Source organism: Ochotona curzoniae, unplaced genomic scaffold (genome assembly GCF_017591425.1).
Source record: "Ochotona curzoniae isolate NIBS_2020 unplaced genomic scaffold, NIBS_Ocur_1.0 scaffold_3835, whole genome shotgun sequence".
In the NCBI taxonomy this organism is placed as follows: Eukaryota; Metazoa; Chordata; class Mammalia; order Lagomorpha; family Ochotonidae; genus Ochotona; species Ochotona curzoniae.
In genome coordinates, this window is record NW_024467114.1 from 35,647,862 (window position 1) to 35,665,312 (window position 17,451).

Below are 17,451 nucleotides of genomic sequence, written 5' to 3' on the forward strand. Positions count from 1 at the left end.
ACACCTGGATGAGTCAGATTCATTGGGTATACTCAGATTCATTGGTACCAATCATAAATGTCCAAGTATGGATTAAACTTGACCTTGTCCGGCTCACTTTCTACAGATTCTGATGTGATTGCCCTTAAGGTCCACTGTTGCTGCAGTTTTAAAAATTTACTATGATGGTTTTAAAATCACTGAGGATAGTCACTGTATTTTTATGACAGCTTCACATGATGAACATGTCTATTTTTCAGGAGAATTCTTAACAGAAAGGTCTATGGCATGCTAAAATATAGAAGAGTGAATGTTAGCTTTACAAGGTGGAAGCTTTTCGTGTGTGTGTGTGTGTGTGTGTGTGTGTGTGTGTGTGTAGGTTTTTGCTGTTGGATCAACTTCTTTTCGGTGCAGTAGACATGATGGAATCAAGTGGATAAAGTTCTTCAGTGAGATTGACACTGGACCTGACGGGAGTCAGAGGAAGGCGCAAAGAGAGACGGACATTCTGCTAAACACTGCCAAAAACTGAACTGGTGAACAGAGGGTCTGCAGAACATGTCTGGATACCCATGCTGCTACGAAGTATGAATGATGGGATCTGTGTCGACCCAGAAATTTTAAAGTACAGAAGTGTATTTTTCTATTCCTTGTGTATACCATGTGCATTTAATATGAAAGGTGCTGGTCACTGACTCTGATGGAATATTTGCAGGAAGTAGAAAAAGAAATGTCACGTGAAGCACTTTGGAAACCAGCCGTAGCCAGCAGCTTAGAGGCAAGGCTCGGAGGTTTCGCACGGACAGAGACAGCCCACTGCAGGCAAGGATTCCAGCTCCATGAGCGAGAAGGGACTGCAGCCTTTATTTCTGTATTCTGTCTTTTTCTTTCTGTAGAGACTGGGAAGCCATGGTAATGGTCACCAAGGTATCTGCTTTGAATCTCTGACTGTGTTCTGCTAGGAGGAGATAAGACTTTTTGATGGCTCCGTTTCTTTTTGTGTTAATATGAGTTTGTTCTCTATAGGTTGTTGGGGAAAAAAAAAAGAAAATGGAATTTTCATGGCACACGTAATCCCCCCCCCCTTAGAAATGTGCAAAGCAGAACTTATCATGGGGTAAAATACCAAACCCTTGTAACACACACTGAGGCTGTACAACTTGAGGATAAATAAACATCTGGAAAAGGGTTAATTTTTGTGAAAGGCAGAAATCACCCCTTCGGATCCCGGTGAAATGGCGTTGCATTTGAATAAAGTTGGAATGAATTCACATTTGAAAGATTGTAAACATGCTTATTACTGTGTGGAAAACTATGGAATTCATTTAACTGTGGTATCTTAATTATTTTCTCTGAAAGTATTATGTACAATATCCTGCCTTTTGAAATAAAAGTGTTAACCACTCCCTGAAGCATCAGTCTCCACTGCTGTTGGTCAGGTTTTGTCTATGAATGAACGTGTCCAATGGTATGTCAGCCAGCCCACCTGAGTGGGGAGGATCCAGGCCTGACCTTTAGCCGTGGAGGTGGACTGGGTATTGGGGGACACTGCGTGCCTGTACTGTGGGTTCCCTTGTTGTAAGACATAACAGTTGTTTTGCAGATTCCAGTAAAACCAACAAACAACACAATAGCATCATATGACCTGGAGTTTTCTGAATAAAATCAAATGCCGATTGTCTTCTGTGCTAAGGAATCCAGCAGATACCTCTTGGATTTGGTTGGTTAAGAGATAGTTAGCAAAGATCCACAGTGATTAAAAAGAAACCAAATGAAAAACCAAAAACAGTGGTGGGGGAAGTGGCTCATGGAACAATTGAGACCAGATTGAAAGAGGAGTCACTGAGTGACGCCCATCCCAGCCCTGTGTGTGCGCATCTCCTGACCTGTGTGTCTAGCTCTAGCTGCCTACCAAGTGTCAGCAAGGAACATTTGTCACTAACGATGAGCACCACCCTCCCGCCCGATCAGGGCCTTCAGACTGTCCACACGTCCACACTAGCCTAGCTCAGCTAACACGTGGCCTTCCTGGGATCACTGCTCTGAGCAGCACAGCCATCTTCAGCATATTATGTGCAAAACAAGCAGAAACAAGCGTACTTGTACTGCTTGCTTAGCTGCCCTGCAGAGGTGACGTGTCCTGTACCCAGGACGCATGCGCGGAAGGGTCACAGCCACACCCCTCAACCCACTGAAAAGCCCTGCCCACTCCCCTCATTGATCCTGTCATGGAACCTCTTGCTCCTAGCTGGAGCAGAAGCCCAAACCAAACCACTCCTGGGTTGCATGCTGATCTCTTGTCAATTTCTCTTTGCAAGTGAGCCAAAGAATCTGGGATTGGTAACAGAATTCAGTAAATGAATAGCCACGACACCTGACTGGATATTGAGGTAAGCAAAATATAGTTCATGTCCAAAACAGGAAAAGACAGTTTGGTAACAGGGCTCAAAAAGGCCTCCACCAGGAATGGTGTCCACACTGCTTGTCCACACATCCCATCTGGACACACTCAGAGAGTGTAAGGTGACACACTGGTGTATGGATAAGGTGTATGCACCAAATTAGCACAACTCTCATTCCCATCTCCTCAAGGGCTTTGGAAAAGGCACAACCTTACGTGCAGAAAGAAGTGGAGCTAAGGAAATTCAGAGTAATAGAGCAGGGAGCACCCAATTCCAAACCCATAGCTTCACGGCCTCACTTCATTAGCAAGTTCAAGATGTTGAGGTCCATGTTGCCGAGCAGCAGTTGAACCCACAGCTTGCCAGGCCACCAGCCCATGTGGGAGTCCTGGTTCCAGTCCGTGCTGCTGCACTTCTGAGAAGGCAGAAGATGATCCACGTCCACCGCCCTCTGCATCCACGCGGGAGATCTGGAAGATGCTCCTGGCTCCCCAGCTTTGGACTGGCTCAGCCCTGCCTGTTGCAGCGATGTGGAAAGTGAACCAAAGGATGTACTCTCTTTCTCTTCCTCTCTGTCTCTCTCTGCCTCTCTATCAACAATTTTTTAGAAAAATATAAATATTTAAAGAATGCTTCAACTACTTTTAAATTAGGGGAAAAAAACAGAGCAGAATAAGGGAGGAAAGGAGAAAGAGGCAGAGGCAGGAGGAGATGAGTGAGAGAAAGCAAAGACAAGGTGCAAGGTGAAAGATTGCTGCAAGGGTTAATGTCACATTCTCCAAGAGACAACAGGAGTGCATAAGCCATTCCCAGGAATTCTGACTTACTGCATTTCCAGGGAGTTCTGGCTAATATTGCAAGGTTAAGTGTAGCGCCGTGAACTTTCTAAAGCTTCTGAGAACTGCAGTACCAAGGAACCGGCACTGTAACTCTGCTCATGGCGAACATACACAAAATTAAACATTAAAAATGCACACAAGATGCTTGGGGTAAAACATGAATCGAAATGCTGAAGTCATTCTCACAAACAAGTCCAGAACGCTCCCCTCTTGGCTCCGTTTCTCTAAGCAGTCACCCTCAGAAAAAAAAAAATATATATATATATATTTTAATTAAAACTGTGTCATTAATCATGGTAGTTCTTTAAAGTATATTGTTAGAAAAAAGTAAAAAAATATATGTTTGAGTTGAAATATATTGAGTCTACGGTAATTTCTCCCACCTGTCGCTATATTCCATTACACTTCTAAATTCAAAGATTAGAAGGAGATAAAAACACCTTGCAACCCAGCAAAATATCCTTCCGGAATCGTGCTTAAGGCTAAAGAGCATTCCGTGGGAGAGCTGCTGTCCTGCGCCTCGCTGCCCAGCTGCCCAGCCCAAGGACAGGACCCTGGCATGTTGGTACAGGGGAGTTTGGGGGCCAGTCTGCACGTGTTTGTTCCACAGAAATGCTCCGTGCTGCTCTATGACCTTGGGCGAGTTTCCAAGGCCGGTTTTCTCATTCAGTTTGCTCTTTCTTAAAACTGAAAGATGTATTTCTTTTTTAAAATACATTTATTCATTTAGCTTTGATCATTATATGGAACATTTTCTTTCATTCTTACTTTTCATGATACAGTTTCATAGGCTCAGGGATTTTCCCTTCCTTCCCCTGCAAATCCCTTCCCCCACTGTTATCACCTATATAACAATAATAATATAGTTCTTCAGCAACAGTCATAAGTCCATCATGCTGCTATTTAAGTGTATCACAACATGGTAGGAACAGACAATAGTGCAAAGTCCAGCATTCTAGTGTCCAAATACATTGGCCGTACTGCACTGTGTCTTCCCTTCTCACTATGCTAGGAAAAACATGTTTACAACCGAACTAATCTATTAAGTTATTTTAACCAGTGCCTGGCACATGGATGATGATAAGGAAGGGCTCAAGGCACAGATGACTCAATTCTAGTCTGCAGAAACAAGTGACAAGTGACAAGCAATTGTCAGGTTCAGCAGAACTTGTCACTACATGTCCACTTAATTATGTAGCTCCACTTCTAACCCAACTCCCCAGTGGAACAGACAGGTGTGCCAGAATAACTCCTGTAATCTCGCTGAAAAGCTTAGACCATCAACAGAGCTCTACAGCTGCACAACTTCCCACCATTTAGAAGACTAGAACCTCATGAGATGCATCACCGAAATCCACTACGGCTCACAGTCTACACTGGCTACGAGTCACCTCTGGTGTTCCTCAGGCATGCCTCTCTTCATCACACACCATGGTGGATCAGTGCTCGTGCTTGTCACAGACTAGGCATCCCAGATCACAGGCACAGCTCTCGCAGTCCTGCCTCTCCCTCGGGGGCTCCCCAGAGCTTCCCTTATGCTTTGTTGTCACTAGGGAGTAGAACTGCTGTCTACCAGCCATTGCCTCTCCATGTCTTTGTAGTCTATGACCCGCCCCTAGTCAGATGCCAACAGTGGGATCAGAGAGCTGAGCTCACCAATTAGCACTTGCCCAGAACTATCCTCTCCATGCTTACGGTGGGAACTGTAAAACTAACGGACTCAGCTCTGGGAAAGAGAGAATAGGCAGAGAGAGCAGGTGTGAGGGCAGTAAAGGGAAGCTGCGCTGGCATACACAGGACCAGCGAGTTACTGGAAAGGTGCTGCAGTGTGTACAGGGGCCAGTGGGGCATCACAGTGTTGAAGTGGCCCTCCTGAATGCCCCTGCTTCACTCTCAATGTGAGTCACCTCACCGGTGAGGTGGAACCTTGGTCTCAGGGGCCTTGACAAGGTTAGCTGTGCTGCTCAAACAAGAGACTGATGCTCGCCTTCTCCAGACGTGTTTCCAGACTTGTTGGCATCTGTAATCTTCTTGTTAAGAAAGATTGATTTTTTTTTTATTGGAAAGTCAGATACACAAGAAGAGGAGAGACAGAGAGGCAGATCTTCCACTCTTTGATTCATTCCCCAAGTGGCCGCAATGGCCAGAGCTGAGCTGATGTGAAGCCAGGAGCCTGGATCTTCTTCTGGGTCTCCCATGCGGGTAGAGGGTTTCAAGGCTTTGGGTCATCCTCCACTGCTTTCTAAGGCCACAAGCCGGAAGCTGGACGGGAAGTGGGACTGCCAGGTACAAACTGGTACCCATTTGGGATCCCAGTGTGTGCAAGGCAAGGACTTTAGCCGCTAGGCTACCTCACCAGGCCCAGGATTCTGTAATTTTCAAACTACCTGCATTGTACCAGTATTTTAAACTCCCATGACAAGAATCAGGACCAGAATCCAGACACACAACAACAGATGCTCTTCAATGGGCCATACCCCTCTCACCTGGTCTGAAGAGTTAGGTTTAATGTGGTACAATATGACATGATAGTAAACTACAGTAAGTTTAAAATATTTATTCAGCTGTCATTGCTACCACAAAGCCACAAGAAAATTCAGTACTATGAACAGTATCAATAATGTGGAGAAAATGTTAGTGAAACTCAGAGTCCCCAAATGACTATCAATTTAATAGGAAAGTGATGGGAAAAAGCAAAGCACAACTCAAAAGTAAGTGCCATTCATAGAGCCACAGCTACATAAATCAAAAGCACATCAGCAACTTCAAAATCTCAACAGTGGGTTTGATGACCATTGGACTAATTGGATGGACTACTTGTATTAAAAGCTGTATCATTTGAGCAGTTATAAATAGACAGATGGATAGACCAAGATAGGTAGATGGACGAGGGATAGACATAATAGATGATTGATGGATGCATGGCTGGAGAGCAGAGATGATCAATCAATAAGTGATAGAGGTGACAGATGAGTGATAGATGGTAGAGATGGCAGATGTGGACATTAGACAGCAGAGATGCTAGAATATGGATAAACAGGTGATTGATACGGATGTTACAGCAATGACGATGCTACAGATGATGACAACAGAGTAGGTACATACATACACAGATGAGAAACATTCAGAAACAGACGGGAATTTTTAGACACTCATCATAGGCACATGTACATTGTTATATGGACTATCAAATATTTCTCATTCGTGCCCTGGCTCGTTGCTTTCTCTTCTTCCACCTTTCAGATAAAAAACATCCCCTGGGTCACTTGTTCCGCTAATCGTCTTTTATTCTTCACATGAATTTCCTTCACGCCCTGGATACATTTAGCCACACCCAGTTTTAATATGCTTAGAAATCTAGCATTCCCAAAGCCATAGCTCTGGTTTGAACCCCTATTGAATCACTTTAAATTCTCACTGCCTATTTTCACATTTTTACTTTGGTGTCCTATAACCCTATTAAATTGGAAATCTCCAAACTGAAGCTCACCTCACATCCCACATGAACCGATTCCATGAACTGGTTCCCACATGAACCGATTCCAATGTCTTCATTCAGAATCTCGGGAAAATTTCTCAGCTACCGTGTACTGATGGGCACTCCTATCCACTAATACTAATTTAAATATTAAGGAGTTTATCAAGTCCATTCACTCCTGCCCTCGCCACTGTCTTTTGTTCAGATTCACATCCTTGCTAGCCTGAGTTATTGCTACAGTCGGGGGTGGAGGATGGACCAGGTTTTCTGGATCCTGGGATTCAACCAATTGAGCAAGATCTCACCAAGAAATATAACAGTTATGAAACAAGACATTCATTCAAATTGAGAGCTAATTGTCTGAATTTTTTCATATTTTTATGGTTGCGTACTCTTTGGACTTTTCCTCAGTACGGCAGATCCTCCTGGGGATTGTCTTACTTGACATGATTTGGTGTGGATGCTCATCTACTCGACCACACTGTCACCTTGATTGCTTAAGGTCAAGTCCACCATGCGGGACCATCTGCCCTTGTCAGGAACTGTATCAGAAAGGACCAGCTCCACTACTCAGCATCTCCTACATTACGTGGGGTCACCTGCGCTATTCAGGGTCACATACACACACATTACTCAGGTTCCCCTATACGACTCAGGGCCACCTATGCAATTCAGTCACATACACTTACTCAGAGTTGTCTGTATCACTCAGGGTCACACATTACTCAGGATCTCCTACACTACTTGGGGTCACTTACATTACTCAGTCCCCATCTACCCAGGATCATCTCTCTTACTCAGGGTCACCTGCGCCCCCTCTGTGCCATCCTACTTGCCTTTCACCCCATATGCCATGCTCTTTCATCACTGCCATTTGGCAAAATAGACCATTCGGAATGAAGGATCTCAGGTGAGGGGAATTGAAGATACCGCATGGCTGGCTTTGAAGAGAGTAATACACAACCAAGCAATGCAGGTAGCTTTGGGCTGCTGCCCCAAAACGTGGCAGCAGAGCCTCCTCTAGAGCATCCAGGACTTCGAGTTTAACCCTCACTGACCACAGCTTTGTATAGTATCGCTGTGTTATTTTAGCCACTAAACCAGTGGTTGTTCGTGACAGCGGGCATTGTTAGGAAAGGAAGAGCTACAGGTTTGGCACCATTGTTCTGAACAAATAGATGGCGCATTGATGCCTCGGAGCAAAGAGCAAGCACTATCTTACGTAATCCTTAAGGTGCTGGATGGTCTAACCCACACGGAAGACAATAATCCACATTCTATTGGCTTGTCATCATCCCCTTTGCGTCACTTTCTCTAGTTGGTTTGCTAGAGCTCGGTGCGAATGGACTCCTCTTACAACGTAACAGAGATAAAATGGGGAGAGATTTCATGATCTAGACCTTAACTGTTTGTTGATACCATCCTAAAAAGGAAAAACCAACAAAAAGGTTGAAAGACCCACTTCACTGAAGACAGTTACCTCTAGGGGATCTGCTTAACCCTGGTTTCATTTATTGAGAAGTTTGTTAAGCAATAGTGGTTTTTGTTCCTCCACTTGGAGGTTGAGAAGACGGTGTGCTGGACCAGTGCTAAGAACTAAGGCAGCTGATGTGCATCGCCAGGGGCTAGAGGTGGATTCAAAGTGCTTTACAAACTTACCTCTCAGTGGAAGACTGGACCGCTTGTTTCACTTAGCAGATCAGAACTTTTTGAGTAAAAGCAGCTAGCCAGCCAGGTAAAACCTTAGTACACCCTTGAGATCTTTCTTTGTTCCAGAATCTTCATATTGCAACCTAGTTTTTAAGGTAAGCGGAAGCTCTGTTGCTGTCCAGAAACCAGGGAGAAATGAATGGATCAGCTCACAGCTGGCTCCGTGGAGGGAACATTTATATAAGGACGCTGTGTTGTTAGAGTCTAAGAAATGTTACAGAGTTCCATCCACATAAAGTACTCTTGAGCCAATATCGCTCACTTTGTATTCTCACTGAATTGCAGCTAGAGTGATCAAAATACGCTTTTTAAAAAAATTAGAAGGCACGAATCATCATCATGACCCTTGAAAAGCATGGAGAATGTGCAATTCCGGAACACAGGCAACTGTCCTTCCCGGCCTCACCTGAGCTTACCTGCGGCCATGAACAGTTCACCACACACTGACCACTTCCCGACCAAGGAATCCTCACCTGCAGCTAAGCCGGTGTCTCAGTGTATGCTAAGCTTAACTGTGAAGCGCAGTAGAATAATAAATGCTTCCTTCACAAGTCCACTGGAAACAGGAACCCCCAGGTAAGTGTCTCAGCTCCCGTGTGTTTCTTTTTTATATGAGCACTGGAAGTGCAGTCCACTGTTTTAGAGGGTCCTCGCTGAGACCGAGTCATGAGTACCCGACAGCAGTAACTCACTCAATAATCCACATTTTATTGGCTTGGCATCACCCCCTTTGCCTCACTTTCTCTTTCACATTACCTTCCTGGTTTTGACTTCTAAATAAATGGCCTGATTCTGTTGTTTTAAAGAGATTCAGTAAAAACATTTAAAGGAAAGATTATGAATACAATGTCTCAGGGCCAATGTCTTGGCCTGCTAGGCTAATCCTCCAGCCGTGGCAGCAGCATCCCATACGGGCTCCAGTTCTAGTCCTGGCTGCTCCACTTCCAAGCCAGCTCTCAGATAAAGGCCCAGGAAAGCATCAGAGGATGGCCCAAGGCTTTGGCACCCTGCACCAATGTGGAAGACCTGGAAAAATCTTCTGCTTCGTGGTTTGAGTCCCAACTATCTCTGGCCAATGATGCCTTTGGGGAGTGAACCAGTGGATGGAAGATCTCCCTTTCTCTGTCTCTCCCTCTCTCTCTGTAACTCTGCCTTTCAGATGAAAACAAAATAAATCTTTAAAGAAAAAAAAGCCTCAAGAGGCCAAGCAGGTAACATTGAGTGAAACTGTGAGTAGCACTGGATGACTGGATGTTGGAGAGGGCTGTACTGCAACTGGAACATGCGTATTACTCTCCATGCACAAACCAACAGAGCCCATTGTCTGTTATTCAGGTTAAATCCTAACTGACAGGGCCACTGAGTCACCTCTGTAGACCTCTGAACCAGGCCTTATCGGGTGAGTTTCACGCACAGCACTTTCCCTGGAAAGCTTACAGGTGAGCGCTTCTGTAGAGGGCGCTACAGCCTCATATCGCATCATCGGATGTGCAAGGTTGCAATGCTTGTCCCTGCACTGCTCTCACTTGATTCCACTTCCATCTTCCAACTACTTAATGTCCCTCATCTTTGTAAGGACTCATTTCATTCAGCACTTGTACTGAATGGAAAGGGCTGAAAAGGCAATGTGGCAGAGGAGGTTAAGCCCCTGTTCATGGAGCTAACACCTGGGAGTTCAGTATCGGCTTGACTTGCTCTACTGTCCGCTACCGAATACGAGTGGCAGCCACAACGGGCCGGAAGGAAAGAGGAACACCACAATGGATCTGTATCCCAGGGCCTAGGGAACTGTATCATAAAATGATAATAATACTAATAACAATAAATTAAAATATGCCATACCCAAAAAGAACCCATCTATACACTGTTTCTTATGTATCAAGGTTAGCTTACTGTCTGTGTCCACACTCATATGAACTGCAAGGTGAGGATCTGAACAGCCACCTGGTACAAAGCCACTCGCCTTGGAAACAGTCCCTGCTTAACATCACACAGACACAAATCCTGAGCCCTGAACACAGAATGGCTGCGGTAACATCGGAATTCCCTTCCCCCAAAAGTATAGGGATAACAAAGCAGTTACATTCAAAATATTTTGTTTTGGAGAACAGTCGGGGTTAATTTTAGAGATAATTTACATAATTATGGTTTACCAAGCAAATATTAAAATTTACTTCCCTTGAATAAACAATGCCTGATGATACGAAAAATAACACAACAGCAGAGCTGACAGTATTTGACGCTTTTTTCTAAACTTTTAAGTATATATTCAATAAAATATAAATTCCCAATTGTTATCTTAGATTCAAAGCTATAATTGACACCATAACTAATAATAGCAATGAAACCAGGAAAAAAAATGTAATTCTGTACACACATATAGTAACTGCTGAAATGTAATCTGTTATTTCAAAAGTTGAGTCTCCCAGGGTTCTTTGATTTTTTTGTTTTTTGCTTTTTGTTTGGTTGGTGGTTTTGGTTAAAAAAAAACACTGTAGCCAGGTAAGAGCAATGTTGCCACATCGTATGAAAAACCAAACCTAAAGGCATAAAATCATTTCATTCTCAGGTAAAAAAAAGGGGGGGGGGCATATTCTTATCTACTGTGGTAAAAACAAACGTTTCTTAAAAGCGTTTTCTGAAGCTATTTATATCAAGAAACCAGTACAAACCATATGCGTGTTTTGTAGCATACTCGCTTTAGCTTCTGTATATAAAGTTAATAAAAATGCAAAGGGGCAGAAATGATCTCCAGGCTGGTGTCTACACTTCAGCCTTGTGTGGAAGTGGAGAGGGTCCAGGTCTCTTACACTAAGCCTCTGCTTGCACAGACCCTCCCGGCCTCTCTTCCATGGACATGATGGCATCTGGACCACTAACTAATCTGTTCCCAGTATTAACAGGGGCTGATCATGCATGAGTATGTAAGCTAGACATCGAGAGAGAAGAAACCAAATGTGCTTTTAGTCTAACCCTCAATCTCCATCCATCTAGAATCTAAATATGTGGCTATGCATGCGCTCATTTTTACAGTCAGTTGCTCACCCGTTCACACTTCTTGTTTTCTTAGACACCAATCTCTTCCCTTGGGGACAGAATGACCAGTCCTGTGGTTTGGGATGTCAGGGAAGGATGGCACAGAAGCCAGTGCCAGTCCTGACTTGAGCGGTGGTGTCTTCGCGGCTAGCACTTGCCAGGCAACAACATCCTCCACGGAGAACTCAACAAACTGTTTGATGGTTCCATGGGAGGCAGGCCCCTAGCACAAGACCCCTGCTGGATTTCTCTGCTTTCACTCACGACATTTGCGGCGTCTTCCCAGATGACAGCACTGCTCGGGCTTCGTTTTGTTGGGGGAGGCTTCCTGTCCCGGGTAAAATCCAAGCTTAAACCATTCATCACGTTACCTTCACGTTGAGTTCAAACTAAGGCTCTTCCCTTTCTCGCAGACATTTTGGGAGTCTGGGGCCTCTTCCTACCAGTGGACTCATATGAAAACATCTCAATTTTAGTCTGCAGAAACATGGGTTTGAGATTCCTGTCCAGTCTTGCAGACCTGCTCTCTGCTTCTCATGTCATGTGAGCAGTGAGCCAGAACAAGAACTTAGCAAGTTACCTTGTGAGGAAGCTCCAGGAGGTGAGTTACATCTTTCAGAGGCCACCTGCTGTCCTCGTCCCCTTGCCTGCACTTCATTAACAAAGACCAATCACAGCTCCCCTTCCCACCATGTTGCTCACCTGTGGCAGGAGGCCATCCCCACTACCAATTACTGATTAAGGATTCCACCAACAGTGATTAATGAATGCTTCATCTTCTTACTCTTGCAAGGACTAAACCACCTGATGAAATTATCCACACAATTAGGGAATGTTTCTGTCTGTGCCTCCTCTATTAAGGGAGTTTGTTTTGGCAAACTCTGTGCTTTTTGAGAAACAACCAAAAGTAGCAGAAAACTCAGTAGGTTTGCAATCAGCCAAAGTTCCAAACTCTTGGGAAAATGAAAATGAAGAGAAGGAAGAGAAGTAGTGTGTGTGTGTGTGTGTGTGTGTGTGTGTGTGTGTGTGGTGATGAAAGAGAAAAAGAAATAAAAGCCACTCTTCTACTCCTAGTTATGAGTTATATTTAACAGTGCCACTTGGTAACTGAGATGGAGGATGGTGTGTTTATATTTAAAAGGAGCTGGTTGTGAACTAGAGCACTATGAATAATGATCGCTGGATTATTCAAGCACTATGGATATGACCCGTGCAGGAAACCCTCAAGAAATAAAAGTGTTCCAAATTCAACCTTTAAAAACAGTGAATATAACAAATCGGATGTCATCGCAAGCAGAGCCAGGGAGAGGCTTGGCTACTAAATTCCAGCAAGGAGCAGGTTCAACTGTGAGTGTTTCCTTCTGTGCCAATGAAGCCCGGGGCCACGGTGTTCAAGTGAGGCCCTCAGGTCCACACGAGCAGATCGATGTGAATGAAAAACACAGAAACACATAAGAAGTCCTGAAAAAAATCATAAAGCACAGTTATTTGCATATCACAGAGAGGATCAAATCCCTGGAAGGACTAACCCAGAGGTTGATTCTGGACATTTTCTTTTGGAAATGGTACTCTAGTTAAGAGTAGTTTGCACGAGCACTGCTTGGTTGTTATTTTATCAATGGTTCTTTCTCTCCTTGTCTCGCTCTCACACACACAAACATACAGATACAGACACTTGTATATCTATGCATTTGTGTAAATGTAACCACATTTCAGGTTCTTGTCTTGTGCTCATATATATTTAAGAGATAACTGTGATCATTAAATTCTTCTGAAATAATATCTATAAAGTAATTGTCAATTTTTAGGAAGAGGTAGCTGTTATCATTAAATTATACTGAAATAATAGCTATGAAGTAATTGTCGATTTTTCAAAACATTTTTTTATTGGAAAGGCAAGTTCAGAGAGAGAAGAGGAGTCAGAGAAAAATCTTCCATCCACTGGTTCATTCCCCAAGTGGCTGCAATGAACTAATAAGTTAAACTGCACCACTTGAATGGCTAAGATAAAAATTATAATTAAATATTTCTTATAATAGGTCTGGCGCGATAGTGTAGTGGTTAAAGTCCTCTCCTTGAACGTGCTGGGATCCCATATTGGCTCTGGTTCTAATCCCGGCGGCCCTAGTTCCCATCCAGCTCCCTGCCTGTGGCCTGGGATAGCAATTGAGGATAGCCTAAGGCTTTGGGACCTTGCAGTCATGTGGGAGATTTAGAAGACACTCCTGGCTCCTGGCTTCGGATTGGCTCAGCTCCATCTGTTGCAGCCGCTTGGGGAGTGAACCATCAGATGGAAGATCTTCCTCTCTGTCTCTCCTTCTCTCTGTATATCTGCCTTTCCAATAAAAATAAAGAAATCTTTAAAAAGTATTTCTCATAATGATGTCTTGCAGATCAGTGTAAATGCTGCCTCGAGCATGTCATGGTGGGGACTTCTCACTACTTCCTTGTAGCTACTCCGGATGCCCAAAGTAGCCATTCAAATAGCTGTTGTTAACATGTCTGTGACCTTGAAACAATGTTTAAAGCAATAAAATATCTACTGGGAAATCAGACACAAAGAGTTCCAGTGTGCTGGCCCATTCCCTCCAAGTGCCCCAATAGCCAGGACTAGTTATAACTGAGGCCAAGAGCCAAGAACTCTACCCCATGTCACACAGGAACTGCAGGAAACCAGGGACCAGATCAGCCGTCTGCTGCCTCCTCCAGTGCACCTTAGTAAAGAAGCCAGAATCAGAACTGAAGCTGGTACTCACACCCAGACTCTCCACTGAGGAGTACAGCTCAGAACAGCTATGCTGAACGCCTGAAAAATGTTAAACCTTTCCTTTCCCAGTCATGATTCTGAGAGTATGGGTTCATTATCACTAAATCTTTAGAATTACAACATGGGATGGGATGGAATGGGATGGGATGGGATGGGAACTCCACCTTAAGATGACTAGAGCAGGCCCTGCGCTTTGGCCTAGTGGCTAAAGTCTTCACCTTGAATGCACCGGGATTCCATATGGGCATTGGTTCTAATCCCAGCAGCTCCACTTCCCATCCAGCTCTCTACTTGTGGCCTGGGAAAGCTGTGGAGAACGGCCCAAAGTCTTGGAAACATGAACCCGTGTGGGAGACCTGGAGGAGGTTCCTGGCTCCTGGCTTCGGATTGCCACAGCACCAGCCATTGTGGTCACTTGGGGAGTGAATCATAAGACGGAAGATCTTCCTCTCTGTATATCTGACTTTGTAATAAAAATAAATAAATCTTAAAAAAAAAAAAAAGGTGACTAGGGCACAATGCTCTTTTTCTCCAACACCTTTCCAAGTGGTGGCAGGCACCTAGCTTTGGAAAACAGACATGCTGCCCTTTGGTTCTCATTGGTCAAGCACGTGATCTGACAGCACGTGTTTACGTAAAAGAAATGAAGGTCTCCACAAACTTCACACTCTCAAATGTACTGTACCTATGTCAGAAATTTCTGCTGGGTGATACAAAAAGCCGTTTTAGGACTTAGTTAGGTGCTTGCGGGTGGGGAAGCTGTGGCCTTTCTCAGTGCTCAGCTGGCTGTTGTGATGGAGACAGCTGCTCAGAAGGCTTGGCAGGTGTACAAATGAAGCTAGATGTGCGCGTGCTTAGCGCTTCGAAGCTGCAGACACCCACTGTTCTTCTGTGCCAGAAGACAACAATTCCACCTTTTATAGGCAATTGTCTTTCCTTTTTTAGTCTCAAAGGCTCACCAAAATTCAATACACCTATTTTAGCGAAAACCACCTTGCTGTACTCAGCAACTTGCCTAAGCGCAATTCCTTAAAATAAAAGCAGCAGGGCCCATTACTCTAGAGCGAACAAACCCAGAATGATCAGGAGCCCACTTCTTTCCAAATGAGCTCGTTACTATTAATTTCTCCATTAATTTCTCCTGCCCTTAGAGAGTATTCGAAAGAGCAAGTTCATCAGCAGGGTGAACTCACGGAGGCACGGGATGGTAAAAACATCTCTCCCCTTCGAAACTGTAATTGACCGGACCGACAACTCCCAGGGGTGCCAGCTGCCTAGATGCTGCAGGGCGATTAGCTATGCCTGACTCTGCGAGCACGTATGCAGGTTTTGACATTGGTATTAAACCAGAAGCTAATGTAGCTCCACCTTGTAACCACATGTGATAATCTGAAGAGCAGCTCTACTTCGGAAAGAACACAATAAGGAAAGCCAAAGGTGAAATAGTGTTTCTCTCTATGAATCAAATTCTCCCACTCTCCCCAATAACAACCTGTGTGGGAGCCATCAGTAAGTACCGTGGAGCCGCATGGCTAGCGGGCCACTGGCACGTGACCTAAGTGGAGAGGAGTGAGATCAATCAAGCATTTGTATTTATTCTCAAACTTCTCTTTTCAACCCCAGCTCTTTCATTTACTAACAGTTTGGCATTGGTCTTCTATGCAACTCCAAGTACGCCCGGTGTTTATTGATGCAATGGGGATCTTAACAGCTTTTATAGCATAAGGCATAAGCTAGCATAGCAGTGCTTAGGGCATTGGCTGGAATAACGTCAGCATCTCCAGCCTTCCTTTCTGTATGAACCTTCTCCAAAGGAGGCTACAGTCCTGCTGCTCCGGCTTTGCAAAGAGCAGCAGCTCAGGAGGGTTTTCAGGGGGTAGATCTTAGGTTTCCCTGGAGGCTGAATTTTCCAAGCTACCTCAACAGGTGAAGGTAGTACGCTTTCACGTTTGAGATCAGGATGCAAAGCAAGGTAAACCATTTGGCTTTGTCTGAGCTTTCAGGTAAAGAAGCAGAAGGAATTTTAGCTCATCCTGGCTCCAGCCTGCTTTGATCAAATGAAAGACCCACAGAGACTTGGCATTGCTTGCACCATTGTCTACTGTGTGCGTTTTTTGGAAGCCTGCAGTTCTACAAAATCACCAAAAACTGGGTATTTGGGATTCTTAACGCCTTTGGGCTCAAGCAGTTTACTATTGTTTGAGAAACATCCTGGCAACAGCTAACATCCCTTCTTCGAAGAGAAAATTCTGAACAGATCTTGTGTCTCACAATCCAAACTCAGAGGGTTCTTTCTTTTAAAGAAACTCTATCCTTAAACATGACTTTGATTTTTTTTCCCTTTAAATATTAAGCAAGGCGCTCCAACAAGATTCGTTTCATAATTCAGACTCCTGTGACTGAGTTTGTGATTTTATTTTATGTATTTATTCATGTATTTTTGCTTTGCCCATATTTGGTTTCCTTTATTGTCTCAAAAATGCACTGCAAGCGTCCGTTGTTCCTGAGCTTTGAGCAAAGTCCCCTGCAGGAGCAGGGCGCTGCCTGCCCTTCTGGGCAGACCTTGCTGTAGCCCGAACACCCTTTGCGCCTGATCCAGCACACCTACAGATGTACAGTTTTAAGTGAAGGAAGAAAAGGTGGCAATATAGGGAAACTGCACTTCATGGATCTGCTTATCAGTGATAAGAGAGTTCAGTATTAAATTATCAGAGAAAGTTAAAAAAAAAAAAACACCACAATGTGGGTTGCCACCAATCTGTGCAAAAGAAGAAATGCACGCCTTTCCAATGGACAAACACAAACCAGAACAAGAAACATACCTTAACTCTCTATCCAGCAACGTACATGCATATGAACACAGACTCACACCAAAGGAGACAAAAAAAAAGTAAAATATAGCTTCATGAGGTCACAATGGACAGTTTTCTATCATAGTACATCTCAGGACCAGTGCGGTAGCCTAGGGGCTAAAGTCCTTACCTTGCTCACACTGGGAATCCCATGCGGGCGCAGGTTCTAAACCCAGCTGCCCCACTTCCCATCCAGCTCCCTGCCTGTGACCTGGGAAAGCAATCAAGGACAGCCCAAAGCCTTGGGACCCTGCACCCACGTGGGAGACCAGGAAGAGGCTCTGAGCTCCTGGCTTCGGATTGGCGCAGCTATGGCCATTGCAGCCACTTGTGGAGTGAATTAATGGACAAAAGAACTTCCTTTCTGCCTCTCCTCTCTATACATCTG